The sequence below is a fragment of the Sceloporus occidentalis genome, unplaced genomic scaffold, assembly GCF_023333645.1.
Source record: "Sceloporus occidentalis isolate IW3139 unplaced genomic scaffold, rSceOcc1.0.p SCAF_8, whole genome shotgun sequence".
In the NCBI taxonomy this organism is placed as follows: domain Eukaryota; kingdom Metazoa; phylum Chordata; class Lepidosauria; order Squamata; family Phrynosomatidae; genus Sceloporus; species Sceloporus occidentalis.
Window position 1 is genome coordinate 18,880,822 of NW_028316988.1, and position 24,142 is coordinate 18,904,963.

General features: G+C 42.3%; 1 protein-coding gene across 1 annotated transcript in view; it reads left to right on the plus strand.

Moving 5' to 3' along the window:
- Positions 1-24,142, plus strand: part of LOC149308107 (collagen alpha-1(V) chain) — a 178,135-nt gene that overhangs the window by 12,957 nt on the left and 141,036 nt on the right. The window lies entirely within an intron of this gene.

Below are 24,142 nucleotides of genomic sequence, written 5' to 3' on the forward strand. Positions count from 1 at the left end.
CTCTGATGTTTAACCGCATGCATCCCAGTTTCTATCGATGTGATGCTGAAGTATATGCACCCTATGGCTTTCCTCTTCCAGGGCCTTCATGTCTCCCAACCCCTTTGAGCATCGCATAGAGCTACAGGGGAGAAAATGGAGCCAAATATGTTGTAAGAGAGCAATGCAGGGTACTGTTTTTACTATTAAGTAACCACAAATAGATCTCATCCAGGATTTGGGGAAGGGGCCATAAGTGAAGCTAGGTTTTTGTGGCTTTGTGTTCTTTTTCTTCTTCTTTGCCCAAAATGAAGGCTTTTCCCTCCCCTTTCCCATTGGGAAACCCAATCCAAAGCTTCTAGCCAGCCCTGATGATAAAACCAGATTTTCATTGTGCTGATGGTTAAGACATCACATGATCCTTTTTGGAGTCCAAGTGTGTTATTCTTCAAAGTTAAAAAAAAGTATGAAATTTTTGTGGCAGTACGTAGAGCCATAAAATTCAGCCTGTGAATTGGAAACAGGAGTGGCTTCCAGAGACCTGTGGCAGCTTTCTTAAGAATTACTTGGTAGCCGGGAGCCGAATAGGTACGAGTGTCGAACAGAACTTGAGAACTAAATGCGATGAGGCAAAAGAGGCCTCTCAAATGGGCATCAGGTTTATATTGTACCAGTGATGCTTCCAAGAGTGGAACCCACTGTGGCGGTCCATGCAACAGTTGGGAAACACAAAGGAAAACATGTTGGTGGACTGTACTTTTGATTCTAACATGCTGTAAGGGGCAGGAATCCACGATGACAAGCCAGAGTGGCATTTATATTGGGCATCATAGAGTTGGAAGTGGACTCATGGGCAGGGTCACCAGATAAAGGCATCCCCAGCAGGAAGATGCCCAGAGAAGGAGATTCCACCACCTCTTTCTTGGTTCCTTTGCTGAACTGCTCTTACTGTCAAGCAGGTCCTTCTGATATTCAATGTAAATCTATTCTCCTGTAATTTTGAACCATTAAACCTGTTCCTATCCTTTGGGGAAACAGAACAGGCCTGTCCCTTCCTCTTTGTGCCAGCTCTTGAGGTATTTCAAGAATGCAGTCTTGTCACCCGCTCAGTCTTCTCTTCACCAGGCTGGTGAATGCCCAGCTCCTTCACCAGGCTGGGTACATGCCCAGCTCCTTCAGCCTTTCCTCATATGTTTCATTCTACAGACCTCTTAATCCTCATTGCCCTTCTCTAAACCTCCTTACAATGAGGTACCCAGAACTGAATAGAGTAGTCCAGATGAGGCATACTGATCATTATAGCAAGTAGCAAGTACATTTCTGTACCACTTATCAGTGCACTTAAGCACTCTCTAAGCGGTTTACAATGTGTGAGCTAATTGCCGCCAACAAGCAGGGTATTCATTTTAGCAACCTATGGAAGGATACCAGGCTGAGTTGACCCTGAGCCCCTGCCTGGTATTGAACTCACAACTTTGTGGTTTGTGAGCGAGTGGCTGCAGTAACCACTGTGCCACCAGGGCTCTTTTCCTAATGTTTAGGTAGAATCTCTTTTCTCACAAATGGAATCTATTGGTTTATGTTCTAGTCTGTGAAAGGACCATCTCCCATTTGTTTGTTTAGACAAAGAGCAGACTATGAGCTCCATACAGCTCTTTTTGTGTCTCCTGAAGCCCCTCCGGTTCCCCCAGTCCCCAAATTCTCCACTTTTTTTAGTGTTAGTATTTTGGGGTCACATTAACCAATTTTGGTTCCTACCATGACCAACATGTTGTATATGAGAGGCCTGCCAGTGTGGCATGGATGTAACAGATGTAACTCTCTGGCTTGTATCTCATGGGTTACTCCAACTAGAGTCAACTGCTTAATGGTGAGAAAACACAAACATACATTCCATAGATTCATTGGCTCTATTCTAGTTGGGACCACTAGGATTTGGACCATGCTGCTAGGAACAGATACACAGAGTCATACTTCCTCTGATACTGGTGATATACAGTAGGCCCTGTGGATACCAAGATTTGGTATCATTCCATACAATGGCATAGTGAAATGATATCCCTTATATAAAATGGCAAAATCAAAGTTTGCTTTGTGTATTTTGCTTTGTGTATTTTCAGGCTGTTGATGCTTTCAAGTGTATAACCATCCCAAATGGTGGCTGATGAGGACCATGACCTCTGCCACTTTATCTAACCCCCATTTAAAGCCATCCAGGTTGGCAGCCATTGCAACATTTTTTGGCATGTTGTTCCATACTTTAATGATGAACTCGAATTATTTCTTTGTCTTCAGTCTTCCACCATTCTGCCTCAGCAGCTGACCCCAGGTCCTGTTACGTAAGAAAGAGAAAACCTCTTCTCCGTCTTCTTTCAAGCAATCCCAGTCTGCCTACAATTAATGACAAATCAGAGTATGGAAATCCAAAGGGTGGGAAACAATCCCATGAGGGTGTACCTCTACAGTGTAGAAATCATACAGTTTGACAGCTCTTTAACTGCTATGGCTCCATCCTACAGAATCCTGGGATTTGTCCTTTTTGTGAGACATCTGCCCTGTTTGGCTAAAAAAGGCTAAAGACCTTGTAAAACTACAGATCCTAGAATAACATATTCATGGATACACAGAACGTAAAGTGATGTCAAAGTGCTTGATTTCTACAGTGGAGATGCACCCAGAATCTCGCCTTGCCAAATTAGGATCATATAGGATTTTTTCTTTTTTCAATTGTTCCTTAATTCAATGGATGCATTCTTAAACTATCAGTTCTGAAGCTTTTCCCCTCCCCTCATTCGTGACTTTTGTTCTTTTATTGCCTGGCCAGACCCATTTTGAACATGTTCTGATGTGGCTCAGCCACATGTGTCCTGATGGTCATCTGTGACATGTTGGGAAGTTGTGCAACAGTGGCGATAAAGATGTTCAAGAGAGGGACGTTGCATTCTACCTATACCTTCACTGAAACATTCAAAACTCCACCTGGGGCAGGGGAAGTCCTAAATCATATCAAAAACCATTATATTAATCCCTATCAGAATCTTTCCTAGTGTTAGGCAAAATGCTTAGGGAAAACATTGATGGGTGGAGGAAAGACAGGCCCCTTTCACCACTGACTGACTTATTGCTTCTCCTTTCTTCCCCTCCTCCAAACCATATACCATTTTCAAAGTCACATTCTCTCAGCCTCAGGGAAGGCAATGACAAACCACCTGTGAAATCTTGCCAAGAAAATAGGTACCCATAATAGGTGCGCCTTAGGGTCGCTATGAGTCAGAAACTACTTGAAGGTACACAGGAACAAACAAATAGTGGGTTCACATATACTCCAACAACCCCAGTTTGACAGTGAGAGTCCTATTTCATAGAATCATTGAGCTGGAAGAGACCCCAAAGGCAATATAGTCCAACCCTCTACCATGCAGGAAGACACAATCAAAACACTCTTGACAAATGGCCATCCAACCTCTGTTTTAAAACCTCCAAAGAGGGGTCTCCACCACTCTTTAGGGCAGTCTGTTCCACTGTTGAACAGATCTTGCCATCATGAGGTTCTTCCTAATATTCAGGTGAAAAATCTTTTCCCCCCATAGCTTGAATCCTCTGCCATCCCATGTTCTCACCTGCTTTTAAAATGTCCCAGTTTTCCTATCTTCCTCCCACTTTCCCTCTTTGTCCTAAGCTCACTTCAGTTACTGCAAACAGAGTTTAAAAGGCCAAAAAAAAAAAAAAAAAAAAAAAAAAAAAAACCAGTTTGCACTCAGTTAACTCAAGAGAGCAAAGGAAGAGGAAAAATCTTGCCCTTCCCAGTAGGCTCAGGCAAAAGCTAACTGCTGCACACTTCACTTCTTTTCACTTGTGTGTTCTTCCTCATTAGTAACTTTTCCCGTCTTAACCACACTCTGATGTTTTTTGGCCACATGTATCCTGGTTTTCATCTGTGAAAAGTTGGAGGGCATGAGTTCATCGCCCTAAGCCACCATCGAACAAACCAGCTAGACCACCCAAAAGCCCAGATACCAGGCTAAAATCCTTTTCTGTACAGCTACCTTATTCCTTCCTTGCTGCCATATGGCCAACCATTTGTGGGAGATGGATAAAATTGGGTTTTCAGACAGGAAATTAAAAAGGCTTTGTTCATAAACGGGCCTTTAATAATGTGCCACGTAAATGACATTGCGGGTACAACTAGGCCAACTCTAAGCCCTCTGAAAATTTTGCTGACCTCCATATATATATATATATATATATATATATATATGGCTGCCAGATGAACTTTATTTAACCATAAGGGTGTAGAGAGAAAGAGAATAGTTAATATTTGGGAACCAGTGTGACGTAGTGCTTTGAGTGTTCAACTATGACTCCGGAGACCAGGGTCCCATTTTCCAATTGACCATGTTTTAAAGAAGAGATCTCATTTTGTGAGTCAAAGTGGACTTGTTAGAAAAACTGAATTATGGCATTCTCCCCAAAGGAATCCATTGTAATGCATTGCCAGTCTGCTAGTCTCTGCTTTTGCCAAGTACCCAGAAAACAAGGCAAAGGAAGGGACTTTCTTGAACCCTACACCACAAGGTTTCTGGTGGGTCAGATTGTAAAAGTTCATGCGGAGGCTGGCATTTTCAGACATGGCTCCATTTCCCTCCATTCCCTTGAGTTATCTGATTTGCTTGCTCTTACTTACTTTTCCTATTACTTAGAAAAGAAACCCTAGGATTTATAAGAGCGTACTATAAAACCGGTGGAGGAAATCCCATAAAATACCTAAAACTGTGCTTTAAAAATAACTTCCAATGGTTACTTGGACACATCACTTGTTACACCAATATGGAGTGGCATCCTGTTCTTTTGTGCTCTAGTCTGTGAATTTGTTTCTACTCGGTCTTTCCCACAAAGCTGGGACTCAAGGAAGCTTGCAAGATTACAAGAAGTGCAGACTTAAAAGGAATAACTCGGTTTTTCAGACTTGCTGAAGTTCCCCTACAGAAGCGATTGGACATTTTTGTTTAAATCCTGTGTGGAATGGCTGCAAAAGTCTGCAGAAGCAAAATTGCAAGTCTGAAAAGTTTCAAGTCTGCAGAAGCAAAGTTGTTCACGTGATGCCATTGCGCATGGTTGTGCCCTTAATATTTGAATTGGATGCTCTTGCACAATAGATTGTGCATTGAGTTCTGTATTTAGTGTCTTGGTTCGGTTGCTCATTGTTGCTGTTTGTGCATAGAATAATTCATGTGTGACACCTTATGTGGAGATGTACACTGGCTTGATGTAAAGATCTTGGCCATTGTGGTTTTGTCCTCCCTTGTTATGCAGTTTTTCAAAGGTGGCCATTCCAGGCAATTACATCAGTAGTCCTAACTTCTTATACTGAAGTTGTAGGATTTCCCCCCCCTTTAGGAACATATGAAATGTGCTCCTCCACCCAAGTATGCTTAAGCTGTTTGCTTTTATCTTGAAGTTAAAGCAGCCATGGTGTTCCGATTCGCTCATGCTCTTGATGTGGTTGTGGGTTGTGGTGGGTTGGATAGGATCATTTCCACAAATGATCCAGGTTAGGTTCCTGAACAGCTGGGACTCCCTCCCACCTTAAAAAGAAATTGGAAGCAGACTGTTTAATTGCCAACGTTGTGCTTGTGTAATTTGTGTTTGTGTAATTGGTTCTGGGAGTGGTCCCCTACAGCCAGCCATTTCATCCTCACATACCAGTGTTGCATGCTGGTAGAAATCAAAGATATAGCCGTTTTAGTCTGTAGAATCAGTACATAGAGAGATTGTGTAGCACCTTTGAGACTTAAGCATGAGCTTTCATAGACTTCAGTTTACTTCCTGAGATGCATCTGAGGAAGTAGACTGAAGTCTATGAAAGCTCATGCTGCCAGCTTCTTTCAGTTAGTCTCAAAGGTGCTACAAGAGCTTTCTACATACTGTTTGTTGTTGTTGTGTGCCTTCAAGTAGTTTCCAATTTATGGAGACCCTAAGGTGAGCCTATCATAGGGTTTTCTTGGAAAGTTTCTTAAGAGGGGGTTTCCCATTGCTGTCCACTAGGCTGAGAGCATGTGCCTTGCTCAAGATCGCTTGGTGGGTTTCATGGCTGAGGTGGGAATCGAACTCTGGTCTCCTTATTCATAGTCCAACACTCAAAGCACTATACCATGCTGGCTCTCTATGCTGACTATTATGTTTTCCTTATTTCAGTTCTTTAAATCAATTTCAGTGTTCCCAGACTGCTGTACCTTGGCTTATGATCTATGGTGGCCAGCCGTTTCCATGTCAGGTGCTCACTGCTTTGACTGTGGACACACCTTGATTGTGATCTCTCCTTCTTCTCATCTGTGATTGTTTGATTTGGGAGGTAGGGCAGAGTAAATGATAATCCCACATTGTGATTATATGATCAAAATATTGCCATAAATGCTCCAGCAGAATCTCTTTGGAAAAAACCAAAGGCAAAGAAGTAGGCACTGGTGGGCCCCATGTCAGAAGGGTAGTAAATCTGCTCCTTGGTTTGGGTAACCTTAAAAGAGCTATCCAGAGTGCTGAATATCAGAAAAGGGGTTAGCACTTTGCACTGCTCCTTTAAGGACTGGGATACAATGTGGAGCAGAATTACCATCCCTATTGACATGGAGACACCAACTGGACAGGGCCAGAGTAAAAACCAAGGTAGAAATATCTTGGATGTTCTCCTATGGAGGAATGGCTGTCTTCCTACTTTTCTGCACTGTCTTTGCCAAACTCTCCTTCGGTGTAAAGGCATCATGACTTTAGTTTCAATTCACAAAACAACTGTGCACAGCTACAGCTATGAGGACAAAAAAAATCCTGCTTTCATTTCTTAGTGTCCTGTCGGTTGTGTAGATGACTTGTATCACCCGGCACAGTGATTCCCAAACTTGAATGTTCCAGGTGTTTTGGACTTCAGTTCCCAGAAACCCTAGCTGACTTGGCCAATAATCAGGAATTCTGGGACCTGAGGTCTAGAACATCTGGAGGACCAAAGTCTGGGAAACACTGACCTAGCAGATGCTTGTTGTCATTGTATTACTTCATGTCAACTCAGACTTCTGGTGACACAAGGGTTTTCTAGATAGGATTTGTTTATTAAGATTGCTGCTTTCTAAGGTTGAGTGAGTGTGACTTGCCTGAGATCACAAAGGAGGTTTTCATGGTTGAACAGGAATCCATATCTTGGTTTCTCAAATTCCTGGACCAATGGTCAAACCATTGTACTATACTACTTCTCCTGTCAGATGCTACATAGATGCTTATTGTGGCCTAAATCAGGAGGAGGACTCATAGAATTTGAGATCTGCAGTCTGGCAGGGGTACTTAAAATTGTCTGCAGGACCTCACCTAACTACAAATTCCAAAATCTCATAGGATGGAATGAGAGCCATGAAAGTGGCGTGGTGCTGCTGTAAATGTGCAGTGTACATACAGCCATCACTGCTCAACTTTGATGGTAAGGCTAAGGTCTTCATTTTGTCAAGTCAGCAGAAACCATTTTGCGGGTGCCAAATAATCAAAGTATTCCCCTGCTTTTCCTGTGCACTGAGTGTGAAAATGAAGGTGCTGCTCCTCATGGTTCTCTGCTTAATGCCTCTTGTCCCAACTTCAGTGTGAACAGGATGGAGAGAAATGGCTGCTTCTTAGGCAGAATCAACTGGAAGTAGTTTGATGCTTTTCTCAGTTTCTTAAATGTGATTCTTTATGGACAAGCTAGAACATGTTTAGAGAAGGGCTACTCAGATGATACAACGGTTTGGAAACCAAGCCTTAGGAGGAACGACTTAGGAGCCTGTTTAGCTTGGAAAAGCTTGGAAATGTTTAGCCTGGAAAAGAGAAGACTGAGAATGGGAATGATAGCCCTCTTTAAATATTTGACTGGAGATCATGTAGAAGATGAAGCCAACTTGTTTTCTGTTGCTCCAGAGACACTGGATTCACACATACATAATCCAGTGTCTCCTGAAATGTGCTATTATCCAGAGACTGACCAATGACACTATCACTATACTGTGTCAATATCACACTACGCTATTATAGCGCTATTGCACTTTAGATGCTATAGCTGCCTCCTGTGGAACTGTGGGATTTGTAGTTTAATCAGGCCTAAGAGCTCTCTGGATGAGAACTCAAATGGTCTTCCCTATACTGCACATCCTAGGATTCCACATAGCAGTTGAATTGGAATAATAGCGCTATAGCAGTATAGTGTGATATTGACCAATGAGTTCACCTATGTCGTCATCATTATTAATTTTAGCAGAACCAATGGATGCAAATGACAATGGATTCCACCTAATATTAGGAAGGACTTGTCGGTTGTAAGAGCTGTTCAACAGTGGACCAGACTGCCTTGTGTGTTTGTGTGGACTCTCCTTGTTTGGAAGTCTTTAAAGAGAGGTTGGACAGCTATCTCTCAGGAATGCTTTGCTTGTGTATTCCTACATAGCAGGGTGTTGGAGAAGACAGTTCCTGCGGCCCCTTCCAACTCTGATCCTATGCTTCTTGAATCCTTTCCCCCAGCAGAACATACTCTGTAGCAAAGCGCTGTGGTTTTGTCTGGAGTGGGTGGGTGGACGGGACTGAACTGAGTCAGTTTTTCCATTTTAGTAAGCATCGAGTGACAGCAATGGGATGAACCCAGCCAGGTAGTGCATGTCTGCTTAATATCAGTCGACACATGATTAAATCAGGCATGTGGAAATTTCTATTATGAAGCAAAATGGAGCATCTGCAAAGAAGCAGTGAGCTCAAGAGATGGAGGAGGGGGTGTCTGCGTTCTCCCACCTTCTCCTCGGTCTTCTCTGGATTGAAGGAAGGGGGGAAACCCAACCCATAATCTTTCCCTTGAGCCACTGGGAAACAGCCAAATTTGATGGATCAGTAGCTCTAAGATGCTCTGACATGACTTTAGCAAAATAACTGGCCAGTTTTCAAGAACATCTTGAACCTTCTGATTAGAGATCCAAAGAATATCCCCTGTTATATGTTTCTTGGTGTGTGTGTTTTACAGTGTTTCCCAAGATTTGGGAAGCCCCGTTGGGAAGAATAATAGAATGGTAGCCAGAGGTTTTGTACAGTTGTCTCCCAGTATTCAAAAGTCCTGAAGTCTTCCAGTGGATTTTTCTGTGTGGAGAAACACATGGCTTTTCTATGAAGAAGTGTTTGCAGAACAGGAAGCAGGGGTTCCAAACATCACAGGCTATATTTTGTAACTTCAAAAACCTGTATCTGTGTTGCAGAAATGCAATGAAACCTTGAGAGACATAGTCAAGTTGGTCTGAAAGATCAGTAAGCAAATGGATCTCGTAGCACTTTTCAGACTAACTGTGTGAAAGAATCTGTAGCTTCCATTGGAGATTATCGCATTGACACTGACTTCTGATATGGAGACCTTCTTACATTGCATTGTTTGCAAATTGTGGACTACGTTATATATTGTGGACTATATCACACTGTATTTCATGCTATATTATCTCCCAGCATGACACTAGCAAATGGGAGATTGGGCTAGGATCGTGTGTAACTGTCCCACCCACAAAGGCAATTGGAGGGGAAAAGATAATAATTCTTTGGTCTGGCTTTGGTGTCAAAATGGCGGTCCGGATGTGCTCCATATCTGGTAAGCTAAATCAGAAGCTGATGTGTGCAGAGAGAAACCAAGCTTCTGAAACCTTTAGGGTTGGGTCATGAGTTGGCCTGTGTTGCTGTCATGTTGCAGTGCACTCTTAATGCCACACAGCTACAGTGCTATATAAATAAAGCATAATAATAATAATAAAACTAATGTGTTATAAGAGGGGCCGTTCACTCTTCACTTGTTGGAAATAACAGCCTTTCAGAGACCTTTTTCTTCTTCTTTCTGGGCAGTTACAGTAGTTTAATCTGGACCGAATTGCCTTGGTTTTCATCCTGTAGAATCCTGGGACTTGTAGCAGCAGAACAGCTGTATTTTTTTTTTTGGGGGGGGGGGGGATGTCAATTTAGTCTTCATGTGCATTCATTTCCATGCTTTTTTGTATACTAGTCATGATGCATTCCTTATTCCACCCTGATAATTAGTTTTCACACTTGGGGAAGGATTTTTTGGGGGGAGAGTTGGATTAGAAAGAATTCACGTGCCACACCTCTGCACACTTCACAGCACTGGGGAATGTAGCTAACCCCCCCAACCCAAACGTTCCCCAAAGGCAAGATGGGACCAGTGAGAAAAAAATAGGGTCTTTGGGCTCATTCTGCCATCTTGTGGTTCAATTCCGGTCCCTAACAGTTATAGCCATGCAGATGTCAAGTTATACCTTGCTCAACTATGGGGTGCTCTGGAAGTATTGAGTTTGTAGGCCACATAGGCCCCATTCTTGCTGCAATTATTCAAATTAATTAAAATACAAACATGCTGGTTTGTGAGCAATTGTCATAATTGTCGTAATTGTCACACATCTTCACAATTGCATGACTGGGGCTGCCGCTGATATGGAGACCTGACTACCCCTTAGCCCTGCTACTCTGTCCTGTGCTCTGCCCAGCCCACCATTCATTTTATTATATTTTCTTTTCTTTTTAAATACAGTCCTGCAGTTCTGGTAATGCAATTTAAGATTTAAACAAAGAGAAGAAATGAAATCACACACCCCTCCAAAAAGAGCAGGAATCAGGCTGTTTTGGAATAGTCAGGAGGAGTGGGGACAGGGGGAGGAAAGACAGGGGAGAGGACTAAAATGTGACACCATGTAATGCCAATATTGGAATTGCCATGGCAATGACATTTTGCACAGGTGGAGTCCTGGAACTGCCATGCAATTGGGTGCTATTGACAGTATGCCCTAACCACACTTAAAAGAGTCAGTGCGATGTAGTGGTTTGAGCATTAGACTATGGTGTTTAGTGCACAGCTAATAAACCCAGCTAACCTTTGCCAGTTAGAATCCTAATTTGGGCTGCATCCCAATATTATCATACCCAAAATGCCACCAATCCCACTGACTGGGTGCAGCCTGGCTAACTTCCGACTAGAAGCCGCTCTAAGCTGGCCAATTTGCAAAGCCAGGGGCTTCCCAGTTTTGAAAAGAGGCTTGGTGGGCATGGCTTCTAACCAGAGGTTAGCTGGGCTGCACCCAGCTGGTGGCATCGATGGCAGTTTGAGTACAATAATATCTGGATGCAGCCCAAATTAGGATTCAAACCAGCAAAGGTAAGCGGGTTTTCAAAACTGTGCACTAAACCCCTATGACTCTGGAAGACCAGAGTTCAAATTCCCGCTGGAGCATAAAAACCCGCTGGGTGATCTTGGGCAAATCACACACTCTAAGCCACAAAGGATGACAATGGCAAACTCCCTCTGAAGAAACATGCCAATAAAGCCCTGTCATAGGGTTGCCATGTCAAAAATGACAACAACAACAATAACCACACTTGGCATACACAGCAGCTATTGGTAAGAGGAGACATCTTCCAATGAGTTTTGCCAAAGATGCTGCTTTATGACTATACTCTTGGTTTAACAGTTGTGTGTAATAATCTCCATAGTTACTATGGAGTTACTAGTCCCATGTTAGCAAGGTGTGACAGCACTTTTTTTAAAACAGGAGGTCACCCTGAAGTCAACTTAGATAGACTTCCTATTGATGGAAAGGCTTCTCCTGGCTCTCCAACATCCCAGAAAGGGGCAAAAACTTGGTGGAACAGGAAGTCTTCAGGGACAAATAAATCAAATTTGGGAAGTGGTTTGAGAACCAGTGTGATCCCCTAAATTATAGTGCAATGAGCAGAGTTGTATCTACCCAGGGATTACTCCTCTTTATACTGACTAATGATGGTTTGCCTACCTGTCCATCTTGTTGGAAGACAGAGAATGGAGTAGTCTCCAGAGAAGAAAGATAGCTGTTGGCCAGCTCTTTGTACACACTTATTAACATCCTATCTACAAACATATTGACATTAGCTGACTGGCATCCCTGTGCAGCAGAGACTCAAGGAAGTCTGTCTCTCATCACTCAGTACAGAGTTAATTGATTTACCTTTTCCTCTGAAGTCTTTTCTTGCCTCCTCTTGCTTGGAGCCTTTGGTGGCTTTTAAAGCAACAATAACCCAGCAACTGGTTTTTCTAGAGTAATTTCTACACAGAGAGCCAGTGTAGTGGACTGGTTTCAGCACTGCATTACAGTTTTGGAGATCAGGTGACCATGCACAAGTCACACACTCTCAGAAAACTGTGTGATAGATTTGTCTTAGGGTCACCATAAGTCAAAGGAAACTAGACTTGAAGGCACACAGCAACCAAGTCTCTACACTATTCAAGTAGATCTGTCTGATACCATTTAACTACCATGCCTTAACCCTATAGAATCCTGGGATTTGCAGTTTGGTCTATGGATCAGTGCTTGTCCATGAGCTATTGGCTGCTGGTCTGTTATGAATTCATACCCTCCAAGATGTCATAGAGGAAAACTGGGACACGTATTGCTAAGCATTAGTATGTAGTTAAGATGGTGAAAGTTATTAATGATGAAGAACACACAAGTTAGGTGACGTTGCAGCAGTTTGCTTTTGCCTGCGCCTACTGGGAAGGGCAAGATCCATCCTCTTATCTCATGTCCCTTGCTGCTGAGCTAACTGGGTGCAAACTGCATTTGTACTTTGAACTAACTTTGCAGCAATGGAATTGAGGTGAGGACAAAGGAGGAAATGAAAAAAGAAATTGGGACATTTTAAGCATGGCTGAAAAATGAGATGCCAGAGTATTAATGGGACTTTTCCTGTGCAACTGGGACAATTTGAGCATTTGAAATTGGCATCCTCCTCTCCTCTCCTCTCCTCTCCTCTCCTCTCCTCTCCTCTCCTCTCCTCTCCTCTCCTCTCCTCTTCTTTTGCCAGCCAAAGGTCTTTTCACTGGTGTCCACTACACTTCAGACTTCATGTTTTAAGACAGTTTTGAATTAAAGTTTCAATAGGATTGTTCATTTAGCAATTTTTAAACTTCTGCGTTACACTTGTTTTAGTCAGACTAACCTATGCTGTCAGCTACATTGAGTTACCTCTTAAAAGAAAGGTGTAATATAAATCAAATTAGCCAGCAATGCTGGGGTGAATAATGCACACCATTGTACATCAAGGTGCTCCCCAATGTGCATCCAGACACCAACGTGGAGGTGCTAGGGCACAACAGGGAGAGCTGAAATGCTTTAAGTGTGCCTGATACATATTGCCAGTGCACAGATGTACATCTTTGCAATTCACTAAAAATGTTGCATCACATTTCTGCAATGTAGCTATGGGTCCATAAGGTTGCAAAAAGTAGACTGTGGTGTAAGATCTCAACCTATGTTTATGTTTATTTTTAGGGAGGAAAGTCCCCAAATGAGGAACATCATGGCCACTCACCATTTTCAAAACTGATTTTATTTTTTGCACCCCTTCTTTTCAGGGATGTTTTAGCTGTAAATTTACTGGACTATCTTGGGGATGAATATGACCAGTGCTTCTTAAGATATCTAATGTGTAAAAATGGCCAGTGTCCTTTCCTTCCCAATGTACCAGGGACCAAAACTATATTTGTATCCATTGATTGCTAGTGTTTCCTTCTTTTTCCTGAAAATTCATTACAGATCAACAGCCAATAACTCATAGACCAGTGCTAGTCTGCAGACTACCACTTTGAGTACCATATCTGTACCCATTGGCTACAAGAAAATTTCCCAATTTGGCAGAAACAATTGGAGGGTGCTTTAGAAAGACTAGGAGAAAATTAAACTGATCTTTTGGTTTGTCTACCTGGGACCAAGGGCTCCGTCTAAAGAATCCAAAGGCCGCCCACTAATACTAAGATTTGGATTTGTTTTGGTTTCTAAATATGCTTCTGATTATGGATACAGAGCCCTTTGCTTGGGAAAAATAACAATGAAGGAATTCCAAGGGGTAGGTCAAAGGAGTTTTCAATAAGAGCAGGCAAATTTATCAGAGCGTGTTGCAGATCCCTGAATTTCATCAAAAGCTAAAGTCCAAAAATGGATGGGGACATAGCAGGAAGGGGACATCTGGGGTATTGCAAGGGGAATTAAAAGAGTGTGAAAAAGTCACACCAAAGCTGTTTCTGATTTTGAGCTGAAAAGCACAGACTTGTTCAAATAGCAACATCGTGAGAATATTCCCACTTTTTGAGCATCTTTGGATGCATGGCCCAAAATTGAATGTGGTACTTAAGGTCACTGTTGAGGTTTCAGGTTTCTCCCTTCCCGTTTCAGTCCTCAACAGGGCCAGGAACAATTCCTAGATGGGTTCCCAACTCTCCAGGGAAGGTTTGGGGGAGAGTTCAGGAGTGTAGCTATGGTGGGGAGACAAAATTAGAAACTGTCTTCAGAGACGTCACTAGGATTGGTGTCTTCTTTGTGTAGTAATGCTGTCACCCCAGGCCACTGGTTCCTCAGGAGTAGATTGGACCTTTGTGGAAGAGAAAGACTCTGGTTTACTTGCCTCCGATGGCTGATGGACTGGTGTTCCCAAAGGGACTGTCCATGTCCCAGGCTTTTCTGATCTACCTGCTTTGTTCACAACTCCTGAAAGAGTCCAGGCACTATTCGGTGAAGAGAGTGGCCGCCAGGTTTTTGTTGTGGCATGCTGACAGCATCCCAGTCATCTTCCTTGCTGCTGGTGGATGGGTGGACCAGCACCTTCCCCAGGACTTTCAGTCTTAGGGAGACCTGGTCTAGTCATGGAGAGGCTCAACAGTACACACCGAAAGACGGTTCCTTCCCATAAGTGCATCAGGAGACACCCCTATTCTGAGATGTCACCTAGTGTGATCCACATCCCCTAGAAACACCCCTGTAATGGAATGTATATTTTAATGTTGTAAGCTGGGGCTGGATAAAATAATAATAATAATAATAATAATAATAATAATAATAATAATAATAATGCATTTCCTCTCCAAATAAGAAATCTGACTCCTAAAGCCTTGGAGAATCAGACACTGAAAATTATTCACACCCAGAGCTCTTATATTTTCTGTGTTTGCATTCCCTTGCTCTCTGATCTGTGTTTCTAAATGTTCAACTGATTTTTTAAGTTATGGGAAGGCTAAAGAAATTAGGAGACTGAGAAAATATCATTGAGGGAATCAGAATTCATATTCACAGAAACATTTTTTTTAATTTATTTATAGTATTTATACCCAGCTCTTCAGCCAAAAGGCTACCAGAATGGCTTACATTTTTTTAAAATTAGACATTTCCCTGCCTGCAGGCTTACAATCTAAAAAGGCAAGACAGAAAAGGAGAAGGGAATAGCAGTGGGAAAGGGGGAAAGTCCAGCAGATCTTCTCTCCCTCTGATGCCTGGACCACAGTAGAGGGAGTTGGCCTGCCCTTCTCTCCCTCTGGATGATGGTGGATTCTTTCTTTCTGTTGACATCCCTCGAGGAGTTAAGAGGGGCTACAGAGCAGAGGGCAGGGTCTCTCACCCCAAATATGTGCCACATGTGCCACGTGTGTGAGTAAAGTCCACTGTTGGATCCAGCAGTGGTTCTCAGACCTTGGCCTTCCAGGTGATTTTGGCCTTCAACTCCTGGAGGCCCCAACCAGCTTGGCCAGTAGTAAAAGGTCCTGGGACTTGAAGTCTGAAACATCTGGAGGACCAAAGATTAAGATCCCATACCCATCTAAATGGGCTTAATTTTTAGCTACCTTTGAAAGCAGAAAACTGCCACATCCTGAGAAAAAAGAATCTCTGAAGCTGCCAAAACCCAGCAAAAGGGTATCTGTGGGTGGTCCTTTCCCACTCAACACAGAATTTTCCATTTATATCTGATTCTCTTCCTAACCCCCTCACAGTCCTGATAAATTCACCTTATTAAAGTGTCTTTTTCATCTTATTTTTTTAACCTTGGCAGTCTAGAGAGAGATGTGAACTACAGCCATGCACTACCCAGATGCAGCTTGGTTTATATACCGTATGATCTTTTGAGACTCGCTTCATTGTCGATCAACAGAAAGATGGGTAAAAGAGAGAGGTCCAGGACAAGAGCGGCATGGATTCTTTGGAAAAGATCTGGTTCCATCCTCTCATATGGGACATTCTGACACTGGGAAGCCCCCATGCTTTTCCAAGGGTTAATTCAATTAAGAATACCCTCCAATATTTTACAGATGAAAACCAGGACACATATTTATTTATTATATTTATACCTCGCCTTTCAGAAACAAAAGCTCTCATATGGCCAAGCAACATTGGAGTGTGGTCAAAATAGTTGGTTAGTGGTTAATAGTTTGGTTCAGTTTTAATACTGACTACTTGTATGATTTTGACTTTTATATTTTAATGGGCCAGCTACCTTGGGACTTGTAAAAGAATGTGGTGCGGTGGTTTGATTGTTGCACTAGGACACAAGAAGACCAGGGTTCGAATCCTATGAGTGTCTTTATAGAAGTCATTTTTTTAAAGTCTGTTTTGAGTTCTAACCTTGTGAAAAAGACAGGATATAAATAAAGATGCTGATACTGTTAATACGAATACTAATAAATAATAATGGTGGAATCCAAAGAGATAGCCATGTTAGTCTGTAGAATCAACTTGTAGAGAGATCTTGTAACACCTTTTGAGACTAACTGAAAGAAAGACATTGTCAGGATATTGTAATTAATGTAATGTGGTTTTAATTTGGATCCCATTCGGCAGAAAATCAGGTATATATCTTATAAATGAATTAATATGGTTTCTAACCCAGTCTCTCATCTATTATCTTACTTGGCAATGGAAGCCTTCTTGGTTTGAAATACTGCATCTTTTCCAGAGTGACTGAGGTCAAAGGATTCTTCTAAGGGAGCCCAAAGAAGCTTATCATACACTACCCATTATGACACTTTGATGCCACTCTTATTGCCATGGCTCCATTTGGCATTCCATGCTGTGTTCAGAATTCTCTGCCAGAGAGTTTGAATGCCACCCCCAAAATACCAATCCCATGATACTATATGATAGAGGTATGACAGCTAAAGTGATATCAACAACACTGTACAGGTTGATTCTTCCTTATCTGGAATTCCAAAATCCAAAATATTTCAAAATCCAAAATTGTTCATCGGGATGACTGAAACAGCAACACATTTGCTTTCTGATGATCCTCTGTACAAAAACGTCGTTTCATGCACAAAATTATTTTAAAAATATTATGAATAAAGTTACCTTCAAGGTATAAGGTGTAGATGAAACATAAATGAATTTTGTGTTTAGACTTGGGTCCCATCTCCAAGATAGCTCATTTTGTAGGTGCAATAATTCAAACAGCCCAAACACTTCTGGTCTCAAGCATTTCAGATACAGGAGACTCAGCCTACAGCATGAAAGAAGACTCAGTGGTTTTACATGATGGATAGGTTTTAGGGACCCTACATCAAGCATATGATACTGTGGGTTTGCTCAAAGCAAAGGTCTGGTGAATGATCACCAGTCAGTGTCCAGTGAATGGCCACTGGTTGCGATGACCAGTGGATGACCACCAGTTTACAGCACCAGTTTACAAAACATTCACTTTATTGCTGGACGATATTTTGTCTGATTAAAAAGATACCTCTCTGTGATTCGATCAGCTAAAAACAAACCAACAGTGCCATTAGTTTCCATTGTGTTTATGGATACCTTGCTTTTTACCTCCTTCCTACAATCTAACTCCGCCTTGGAGCTCCCCCTGAACCCCTATATCCCCTCAAACCTCCTTTGGGCGGTTGGAGTGCTAGAGGTGTCTACAAGGCCGAAGGTCCCCAAATCCAGAAACTCCTTCAAGCGTCATGTTGATTTAGGTCATTCATGGGAAATATGCAGCATTATGACTTGAGCTTCCTGACATGTCCTTGTTTCCATATAAAAGCAAAGCTAAGGGACTAGTCCTTCATGCTTTGGACCAAACACGACAAAGCTATGGAGCATCTCTCAACTTGCACATTTCCTAGCAAAACTGGGAGAGACGATGCAACCATGTTTTTACATTGCATACTTCATGCAAACTCAATTGGGGGGTGGTGGTTCTTGAACACAGCCTTGTTGCATAAAAGTTTTTGCTGCCATCTTTGTGTGTGTTTGTGTGTGTGTGTCTGCCCAGCTGCTTCAGTTGCCACTTTGCCAGAAGGCAAATCGATGGATTATAGATGCACCGTAGTGTGTGCGGAAATCAGTTGCAAAGGATGCGCCCATCGAAACACAGAGGCTATTTTTAATCCCAAAATGCTTATTATATTCTACCAGGCTGGCTGCTTACTTGCAACGGAATCCTTGTTCTTCCCTTTTCCTCCTTTGGAAAGCCATTTGTCAAGTCTTGACCCGTGACACAATGAAATGCTTTGTCCTTTTGGGATGAAGTCGGGAGAGGTTTTAGTTTGAGGACCATACGGGATAGTGCCTCGGAAGTGAAATATTACTACTGGCTCTTCAGGGAAACCGGTGGAAGTTCCCTGATTTATGACATGATGGGAAGGAATCAGTCATTTGGGGGAATTCCCTTTAGCTTTCTCCACTGCTTTGTTGGGATTAACAATTCATTGCTCCCAGGAGTATTTTCTTTTTCTGCACTAAGGTCAGTGCAAACAGGCTCTTTTTCCTATCCATTCTGCACAGAATCTCCATATGGTTGCTTCCTGTAGAAAACAGCATTTTCTGCCCAGAAAATGTTTCTAAGCATGAATGTTATTTTATGTGCATAAAATGTTTTTTCCTATACAGAAAATGTTTTCTGTACAAAACAACCACGTGTGAATTTTGCACAGAATAAGTCCTGGCTTGCGAATAGGCTGCAAAGTTTTCTTCCTACTGCGAGAAAATCTTCAAAAACGATGCTGTTTTTGAAGACTTTTTTTACAACTGGAAGAAAATTGCTAAACATGCTCAGTGCTTCCTTCAAGAACAGACGAAGTGAAGGATGAACATCCCTAGTGGCAACTCTACAAGGTTTCAGCTCAGAGAATCTGGTTAAAGGAAGCAATTCAGGTGTAAGTTTGTGGATGAAGTGCAGGAATGCCACTTTCTCTCTCTTGCCCGACTTCTTTGGCTTTTACTGGCAGCCTGACATGTGGAAATGAACAAAAATCTTTCCCATGACTTTATCTCAATGCCAGAAAACACATTGCCTGCTATGTTTCACCCATTAAAGGCCCGGAGACTAACCCTCTATTGGTGAGTTCAAGATTTCCCAGGGGCTCAGCTAGCTTGGAATGTCCTCCTGTTGGGGCAAACTCATCCTAGCTTTGATTTTGCATTGTGTTTTTCACTTTCCTTTTAGAACTGGGTGTGTTGACCTCAGTTGGCTGGGCAAACAGTTGCAAAGAGGATTTCATTCTGGAGGAAGAGGAGGCTTCCTTTGCCAGGGGTGGCTGGTGATGTGAGAATCGGCGGAGGGATCTAGAGCGCATATGAGTTATGAAATCCCCTGTACATGTGCCACTTTCAAACTAAAATCCTAATCGGTGATTTCTTCTGTCTGGTCTGGAGCCACGGCTTCCCAAAGTCCAGATGCTTTTCTCTTTGACAATATAAACTAAAATGTGCCTCTTTTCCAAGCATCTTTAAGCAAAAGGCTGAACCAGATGTTACACTTGGCACAAGGTTTGCTGCCCCAAAGGGCATCCTCATCTTGATTTGTTTTGTTTTTGCTCTTCTCTCTGTTATATTTAGGCCATTGGTTCCAAACATTGGTCCTCCAGATGTTTTGGACCTTGATCCCCACAATTCCTGACTATCGACCAAGCTGGCTGGTACTTATGGGAGTTAAAGTCCAAAATAACCTGGTGGACCAGTTTAGGAACTACTGAGGTCTTTATCACATGTGGCTTTTAAACCTCCAAACAAGTCAGATGATAGTGCCTTTGGCAGCCAGCATGGCATAGTGGGTGGAGTATTGGACTATGGGATTGAACAGACGGCCTGTAAAGGATGCCTTCAGGGCGTCATTGGAGTGTGGAGTTTACATGTCACACATTGGGACTATGCCTTGAACTTATGTAGAAGCTGGGCAGCCGCCCAAATGTGTACAGCTTTAGGCACTCTGATATGTTGACAGAGTGTCATGAAGCCACCATGGGACTGTGGCAAGGCTGACAAAGCTGTCTTTCCCTAGATCTTATCTACTCCTTTTTCAGCCAGGTTGAAGGTGGCTTGGGGCCGCAGCATGCCTTCCAGCTCTTTGTTCCACTCTATGACTCAAGAGACCAGGCTTCAATTCCCAACTAGGCTGCTTAGTTTGGTTTATAAGAGCAAAAATTGAGTTGAAAATTCTGGGATGAAAACTTTGGCTCTACCTTTTAGGAATAATAACGTAAAGGGGGGGGGGGGGGGGGAAGGAATTTTTTCCCCTTTCTTCATCTTTTTTTGCCCACTCTGGCAGCAAGAAAGTGAATTTCCGGGAGCTGCCTCCTCCCGCAAAATAACCCAGGATAAATGTTATGGGAATGTATCATGGTTTTCTTAGGTTGCCTTTTTATACCACTAAATTCTTCCACTTCTCTCTTGAGCCTGGAAATAATGGACAGTACCCTTGTCCATCTGTATGCACAGATTCCACAGCCATGGATTCATAGACTCTTATAATCACAGAATCATAAAGTTGGAAGAGACTCCAAGGGCAATCCAGTCATGCTGCCATGCAGGAATACACAATTCAGGCACTCCTGACAGAGGGCCATGCAGCCTCTGTATAAAGACCTCCAAAGAAGGAAACTCCACTGCTCTCTGTTGCAGTCTCTATTCCACTTACTGTCAAGACGTTCTTCCTGTTCTTTAGGTGGAATCTCTTTTCCTGTAGCTTGACTCCTCTGCCATCCCTTGTTCAAACTTGGTATTAAAATGTCCCAGTTTTTCTGTCCTCCTCCCACTTTCCCTCTTTGTCCTCAGCTTACTTCAATTAACTGCAAACTGGGTTTAAAGGGCAAAAGAGGTTTGCACTCATCTAACTCAAGAGAGTGGTGGGTGAGGAAGAAGCTTACCCTTCCCAGCAGACTCAGGCAAAAGCCAACCGCTGCACCCTTAACTTTGCTTGTGTGAGGTTAACCTCGCTCCACCACTCTCCAATTCAACCATCATTCAAAAATATTCTCTCACACACAGAGAGACACGTATTCCAAATAGCAAACCTTGATTTTGCCATTTTATATAAAGGACACCGTTGTGCTATGCCATTGTATATAATGGGGCCTAGTTCCACACTCATTATGCCATGCTGGCTTTGTGTGTGTCTGTGCTGATTTTGTTTTCAGTCTTGGAAATTACCCACAAAGATCATTCCAGTACTAAGTATGTTGGTTTCGGCTATCCGTTTTGAAGGGATCATCTTCAAGGGTGGTGTTAGTTGGAAGAGGAAAATCTACATGGCATCTTCTATTGAGAAGCAAATGTGCTTTTGATCAGTACATGAGCAAAAGCATCTGTCGTAGTGGACTTCAAACAATACCTCTCCCTTGTTACTTGGCTTGTCTTCAAATATATTACCACTAGCAATTAGCCAAACCATATTTCAGTCGCTTCCCCTCCAGTCATAAAAATGCATGCAGGTTCTTGCATAAAGAAGCCAGAAAGCTCAGGGATGAAAAGGAAGTGTAGCATGAATGCAGGTCTAAGCCATTGACACTAGAATTAGCAAGCCATAGGACTGTGATCTTTAAGATTTCTGACTCTTAAATAACTTTTCCATTTCATTTGCAAGTTGAGTCTCCCTCATCAGAAATGCTTGGTATCAGAGGTGCTTTGGATTTGGGATTTGTTTGGATTTTGGAATACCTATATTTGCATAGACATACATAATGAGATATTTTGGAGATGGGACCCAAGTCTAAACACAAAATTCATTTATATTCCATATACCCCTTATATATCTAACCCAAAGGTCATTTTATACTTCAAATAAGTTAACTATCAGAAACTGGAGGTGTCACTATCCCAGCCACCCATGAAAAAAAGTTTTGGGTTTTGGAATATTTCACATTCTGGACTTCTAGATGAGAGAGACTCAAGCTGTATTTCCATCATGGAACCCATGCATGTGGGAATGGATTCTGGATTGTTTTGACTGATTTGTGGAGGGGGGGGGGTTCCTAGTTTTCCACCATCAAAAAAGAGCATAACTCTCCTCAAAGGCTGATCATTGTTAAGGAAGATTGGAAGTGGTTTTTCAGGTTTGCTTTGGTGGACCTCTTGGAGACCCCTGGAAGCAACACCGACATGATGCTAAACTGGTATAGATAAAACTGTGTGTCTTCATTAAAGCCTTGTTTCAAAAATCTGAACACTGAAAAATCAGGACAGTTAATAATTGAAATCAGGGCAATTTCAGCAGGTCCAAGGGGCTAAGTTTACTGCCCTTGGTCTAGCCCCATAGGCACCTTCCCCAATAAATCCAAGTATTTACATATTTCAGTTCTTCTCCAAATAGTGAGAGGAAGTGATGTTGAATCACTCCTTGTTACCATTTTGATAGAGATTACGGGGGGGGGGGGGGAAACAGTGGTGGGGGTTAACACAACATTGTGGGTGCTTGTAGGCATGGGCTTGTAGGCATGGACTTTCTGCATGGCTTTAAGGCAAAACAAAAAGTCTGAAAATCGCTCTGAATTGTTTAAAAAATTATGTGGGTGTTGGGGTTGAGGGAACTGGTGAGGGAATATGGGGGTCCCCATGCATGTGATCCAGAGCCCCCATGAAACCTGCGGAACACACTACGACATCCTTTGACCTTTTGAAAAGTGGGTTACTAACATCTCTTCAAATTGATAGGGTGCTTTTAGTTTTTGTTTTATCTTTTCTTGGCTTGCATTCGTAATTTTTTATTTTATTATGTGGCATTGGTACTGCAGCACTTTCAGCATGCTTAAGTATATAAAGGAGGACAGAAATTGCTTATCATAAATGAATAAAATTAAAGGTGAAGGAGAAACCATTTGGTCCCATGAGAGTGATTGCTAGCCCACGTTTCACTGTTTTACTGTTCTTGGGTTCTTTGTTTTCATTGCTTTCATTTTTGCTTCTGGCTTGGAGGCTGCCTGGCAGCATGGGAAGCTCTTCTTTCCAGTTCCTGATCTTGCTTCCCAAGCATCTTGCTAGAAACGGGTATGTCACCTCTGGGCAGGGATGCTGAGAACATTGCTGAACATCAGAGCAAGCCAGGGTTCCACTCTGCTCCCTAAGGATGCCAAGTTAAAACTGAGCCACATGTATTTGTCACAACTTCAATCTGTTGCTGAGATTTTGCTTCCAAATTCTTCACATCCAGAATGCACCCAGACGTACGTGTTCAGTTCCACTTCTTCAGGACTGTGTTATGGTTTCCATGTGTGAACATTGGCCAATGTAATAGAGGATGCAACAGAACAGTGGTTCTAAAACTTGTATCTTGTATGGAGTTTGGATTTCTACTCCCCAAAGTAATCAGGGATTCCATGATTCTGGAATGTAAATGTTTGAGGACTAATGTTGTAGTGCATCCTGGTGTTTTGTTGCCTGTTTCATATATACACATGTAATTCAACACTAACTGTCTTCTTGTAAGAAGCAACTGGCCATTTAGCAATGCTCTCTCAACTGCAAGGAAAGTCTTGGCAAACTGCTATGTTTTTGAAACCTATTCGCAATTTAGGACTTATTTTGCACAAAATTCACAAGCAGTTGATTTGCAGAGAAAACCACCTTTTCTGAATGGGAAACAGTGGCCTATTGACAAAAAAAAATAACATTTCCATGCCAAGATACTTATTTTCTGCATGAAACAACCATGTGTGATTTTTTTCCTGAACTATGAAGATTCTTGTCAGGTTTTGTTGTCACTCGAAAAGCATGTTGTCGTTTCGTTGCCATTTTAAATATAATTCCCAGCCCTTATTCAATTGCAGGCCTCATGTGAAACTTTGTTGCTATGCACCATCAAGTCAGCTCTGATTTATGGGTCACCTTTTCCTTGGGTTTGCTTGGCAAGATTTATTCCTGAGCGATTTTACTTGACAAGCTTCATCATCAGATGCAGAAGCATCTAATCCAGATTGCAGACAAGTTTGTTTCACAATGGGTCCATTAAAACGAACCAAGAAAACACAATGTTTTCCTACCTTGTCATTGCTTCGCGCTTGGATGATGTATAATGTTTAGGGATACATTTCTGGCATAGTGGCATCTTCTGGCTTTTGAACATGGAG